Here is a 5,503-nt window from a genome sequence, read left to right as displayed (position 1 = left end):
TGGGTTCAAGCGATTCTCCTGCCTCAGCCTCCCGAGTAGCTGGGGCTACAGGCATGTGCCACCATGTCTGGCTAATTTTTGTATCTTTAGTAGAGACGGGGATTCACCATGCCAGCCAGGCTTGTTTCGAACTCCTGACCTCAGGTGATCTGCCTGCCTCGGTCTCTCAAAGTGCTGGGATTATAGGCATAAGCCACCACACCTGACCACTCTCTCATTATCACAAAAACAAGGGAGAAATCTGCTCCCAAGATCCAATCACCTCCCACCAAACATGCTTCCTCACTTCCTTCGGGACTTTTCTTTTCTGGAAGTGCTTCTCAGTGAGGCCTTCCTTGACCGCAAAGAGCTTCTTTTTTTTTTTTTTTTTTTTTTGAGACGGAGTCTCGCTCTGTCGCCCAGGCTGGAGTGCAATGGTGCGGTCTCGGCTCACGGCAACCTCTGTCTCCCAGGTTCAAACGATTCTCCTGACTCAGCCTCTTGAGTGGCTGGTATTACAGGCATGCACCACCACGCCCGGCTAAAACTTCTGACTCTTATATCCAACTGCTAACCACCACTTCCCTTAGGAAGTGAATAGGCATCTTAAATGTAGCATGTCTAAAGGAGAACTTTTTTTTGAGATGGAGTCTCACTCTGTTGCCCAGGCTGGAGTGCAGTGCTGGGATCTCAGCTCACTGCAAGCTCTGCCTCCTGGGTTCATGCCATTCTCCTGCCTCAGCCCCCTGAGTAGCACTACAGGTGCTTATCACCACGCCTGGCTAATTTTTTGTATTTTTTTTTAGTAGAGACAAGGTTTCACCATGTTAGCCAGAATGGTCTCAATCTCCTGACCTAGTGATCCACCGGCCTTGGCCTCCCAAAGTGGTGGGATTACAGGTGTGAGCCACCATGTCTGGCCTAAAACGGAACTTTTTTGTTGTTGTTGAGATAGAGTCTTGCTCTGTTGCCCAGGCTGGAGTGCAGTGGCACCTTTCTGGCTCACTGCAACCTCTGCCTCCTAGAGGTGGTTCTCATACCTCAGCTACCCAAGAAAGAGGGAGGAGGTCCCAGACTTTCTTCTTTTTTTTTTAAGAGACAGAGTCTCATTCTGTTGCCCAGGCTGGAGTGCAGTGGTGCAATCTCGGCTCACTGCAACCTCTGCCTCCCGGGTTCTAGCAATTCTTCTGCCTCAGCCTCTGGAGTAGCTGGACTACAGGCGCACGCTGCTACATCTGGCAAATTTTTTGTATTTTAGTAGACACAGGTTTCACCGTGTCGCCTAGGCTGGTCTTGAATTCCTGAGCTCAGACAATCCACCCACCTCGGCCTCCCAAAATGCTAGGATTACAGGTGTGAGCCACTGTGCCCAGTTGAGAGACTTTCTTAAACTTCCTAGGAGGGCCTGGACAAATTGAGCCCCCATTGCCCATAGCAGCAAACTTGGCAACGTACCCTTATCCTGGCTTTTCCTTCTTCCCTGACTCACTCTGTTCCCTGACACCTGCTCCTTAAAATCACATCTAAAATAAACTACTGCACACAAGTCCTTGTTTCAAGCACTGCTTTTAGAGAAAGCCAAATTAAGAAAATTGGTACCAGGAGTGACAGTAGAAAGAAGGGGACCTCCCCCACAACTCCATCCAATTGAGTTTCTGGAATATATCAATTACCAGTCAGAAGCCAACAAGGATTCCATTGCTGGTGGTAAATAGGGGGCTCAACAACCCTGGCCTGGTGTGCGGTAGCATCACATTGACACTCTTATCTGTGGTTGGTTGAAATGAGGTATAAGTGGAAGAGGAAATATTGAACTATGCAGTAGCTCTAGATGTGAATAGTGTGGAAGCTGTGGTCATTATAAGGACTATGGAGTTAGCCAGTTTTTGTTAACTGCTTTGGAAGCCTTGAAGAAAAAAAAAATGGCAGACTTTGCGTGCAGTGGCTCACACCTGTAATCTCAGCACTTTGGGAGGCCAAGATGGGCAGATCACTTGAGGCCAGAAGTTCAAGACCAGCCTGGCCAACGTGGTGAAACCCCGTCTCTACTAAAAATACAAAAATTAGCTGGGTATCTGGCACGTGCCTGTAATCCCAGCTACTCAGGAGGCTGAGGCACAAAAATCACTTGAGCCTGGGAGGTGGAGGTTGCAGTGAGCTGAGATCAGGCCACTGCACTCCTGCCTGGGTGACAGGGAGACTCTGTCTCAAAAAAAAAAAAGGACAGATAAAAAAAAAAAGGCAGAGTCAGATAGCCAACTGTCAATTCAGGACATACAACAAAAGCCAGAAGGCCTTCAAAGCAACAATTAGAGACCCTCATCTTCTGCAGCAATAAGGCAGACATTGCTGAGAATAAGACCCAGATTCTAATTGTAAGAGTTGCAGAGTTGCAAGAAAGATGGAATATGGGCAGCCCTAATGCGTCACCAATGCCAAAGTCAAGCCTCTCATAGGAAAGGATTGGAACCCTGATGCCTAGGAGGGGACATCTGGATGTACTTGAGAACATCAAACCCCCAGATTTCTCTGAACCCCCTGAACATTCCAGGCCAGCAAAAGTAACCCTCTCTCCCTTGCTGGAGGAGAGCAGCTTGCCTTTGTCTGGAAGTCATGCTAGGATTCAACTGACTTGCAAGAGGATATTTATCCTCAGATATACTCCTTATTTCCTCTCATTGCTTCTTCTCCTGACTCTTAACAGTCAGAAGTACAGGGGACTTATTTTTGGGGGGCAAGGTATAGAGGACTTTATTGATGGCACATGATAAGGTGGGTCTCCATAGGCCCCACCCTCTTTAGGGGTCTGACATGGAAACTGTGTTGAGGGGAGATGCTCAGTATGGTGGGGGCTGAGCACAGCAGGGCTCCCCAACAGCTGAGGGCCCCTCTCTTCCTCTTGTGCTCTCACTGGGATTGGTGGCCTGGGGCTCTTACTCCTTGGAGGCCATGTGGACCGTGAGGTTCACCACCTTGTTGCTGCAGCCAAATTCACTGTCATACCAGGAAATGAACTCCACGAAGTCGTTGCTGAGGGCAATGCCAGGCCCACCATTGAAGGTGGAAGAATGGGTGTCACTGTCAAAGTCAGAGGAGACAACCTGGTGCTCAGTGTAGCCCAGGATGCCCTTGAGGAGCCCCCTCAATGCCTGCTTCACAATCGTCTTGATGTCACTGTATTTGACAGATTTCTCCAGATGGCAGGTCAGGTCCATGACCAACATGTTGGTGGTGGGGACACGGAAGGCCATGCCCCATTCAGCTCGGGGATGACTTTGCCCACAGGCTTGGCAAGAATGATGTTCTAGAGAGCACTGCACCCATCACACTACAATTTCCCAGAGGTACTATCAGGAGTCTTCTGGGTGGCAGTGAAGGCATGAACGGTGGTCATAAGTCCTTCCACGGTGCCAAAGTTGTCATGGATGACCTTGACCGGGGGTGTTAAGCAACTGGTGGTGCAGGAGGCATTGCTGATAATCTTGAGGCTGTTTCCATACTTCTCATGGTTCAGGCCCATCACAAACATGGGAGCATCAGAAGGGGCAGAGATGGTGACTCTTTTGGCTCCCCCATCTAAGTAAGTCCCAGCCTTCTCTATGGTAGTGAAGACACTGGTGAGTCCATAACGTAATCAGCACCAGCATCACCCCTTTTGATTTTGGTGGGATCTCATTTCTGAAAGATGGTGGTGGGATTTCCATTGGTGACAAGCTTCCCATTTTCAGCCTGATGGTGCTGTAGAACTTATCATGGATGGAATCATACTCAAATATGTAGACCATGTAGCTGGGGACAATGAAGGAGTCATTGATGGCAACAATATCCATTTTGCTAGAGTTAAAAGCAGCCCTGGTGACCAGGCACCCAATATGTCCAAATCTGTTTACTCCAGCTGACTTTTACCTCGGTGCCTCAGGGACACAATTGGCACTGCATGAGAAGATGCAGCTGTCAGTCGAACAGGAGGAGCAGAGAGCCTGTCATTGCTTCCGACTCAATAATGGGTCAGAGCTCAGTGTTGTAGCTTGGGATGGGAAATACAGCTTCTGGTTTTGGATAAATAGTCCACCTATGAGGACCAGGACCAGCCAATAAGGACTGGGAGAAATAAAGGGAACTATGTATGGGAGTGGATTTTTTTTTTTTTTTTTAAGAGAGGGCCTTGCTTTGTTACCCATGCTGAAGTGCCATGGTGCAAACACTTCTCTCTACAACCTCAATCTCCTGGGTTCAAGCAATCCTCCTGCCTCAGACTCCCAAGTAGCTGGAACTATAGTCGCACGCCACCATGCCTGGCTAATTTTTAATTTTTTGTAGAGAGGGCCTTACTGTGTTGCCCAGGCTGGTCTTGAACTCCTAGGCTCAAGTGATTCTCTGGCCTCCACCTCCCACAGTGCTGGGTTACAGGTGAGAGCCACCGCACCCGGCCAGAAGTAGATCTCGAGGGTGCTAAACCATGATGCAAATATAAGGTTGAAAGGAGATAGTTTTGGCCAGGCGTGGTGGCTTATGCTTGCAATACCAGCACCTCAAGAGGCCGAGGCAGTAGGATCCTTTGAGCTCAGGAGTTCAAGACCAGCTTGGGCAACATAGCGACACCTCGTCTCTACAAAAAATTTTAAAAAACAAAATTAGTTGGGCGTCGTGGCTTGTGCCTATAGTACCAGCTACTAGGGAGGCTGAGGTAGGAGGATCACTTGAACCAGGGAGTCAGAAGTTGCAGTGAACTGAAATCTCACCACTGCACTCCAGCCTGGATGACAGAGTGAGCCCCTGTCTCAAATAAAATGAGTAGGCGAGGTGTGGCAGCTCACGCCTGTAATACCAGTATTTTGGGAGGCTGAGGCGGGTGGATCACTGGAGGCCAGGAGTTTAAGACCAGCCTGGGCAACATAGTGAGACTCTATTTCTAGTAAAATTAGCTGGGCATGGTGGCACATGCTTGTAATACCAGCTACTCTGGAGGCTGAAGCCAGAGAATCACTTGAACTAGGAGGCGGAGGTTGCAGTGAGCTGAGATCACACCACTGCACTCCAGCCTGGGTGACAGAGCCAGACTCTGTCTCAAATCAAAAAATAAATAAATTAATAAACTAATTTAAAAAGAAAGGAGATAGTTTATTGGCAGGGGAGCACTCTTCTGTAACGCAGGATGTAGCTGGAGCCAGTTCTAACATGCTTCTGGAATAGCTCCACAAAACGGTCTACGATAATAAGGTGGGGATGCTGGGATGGCCATTGCAGAGTTTTGGGATGTTTTGTGCATGGTAAAATACACATAAAATTTGCCTCTTCACTTTATATATTGTGGTACAATATACGTAACATAAAATTTACCATTTTAACCACTTTTAAGTGTCCAGTTTAGCGGCATTAAGTACTTTCACCATGTTGTGCAGCCATTATCACTGTTCATTTCTAGAACTTTTTTTTTTTTTGAGACAGAGTCTCGGTCTGTCGCCCCGGCTGGAGTGCAGTGGCCGGATCTCAGCTCACTGCAAGCTCCGCCTCCCAGGTTCAC

General features: G+C 48.4%; 1 pseudogene; it reads right to left on the bottom strand.

Moving 5' to 3' along the window:
- Positions 1 to 2,718: 2,718 nt before the first annotated feature.
- LOC105527751 lies at positions 2,719 to 3,866 on the bottom strand (annotated as a pseudogene).
- Positions 3,867 to 5,503: the final 1,637 nt, after the last annotated feature.

The sequence above is a fragment of the Colobus angolensis genome, unplaced genomic scaffold (assembly GCF_000951035.1).
Source record: "Colobus angolensis palliatus isolate OR3802 unplaced genomic scaffold, Cang.pa_1.0 Scaffold65, whole genome shotgun sequence".
In the NCBI taxonomy this organism is placed as follows: domain Eukaryota; kingdom Metazoa; phylum Chordata; class Mammalia; order Primates; family Cercopithecidae; genus Colobus; species Colobus angolensis.
This window is presented reverse-complemented; position numbering and strand designations above follow the sequence as displayed.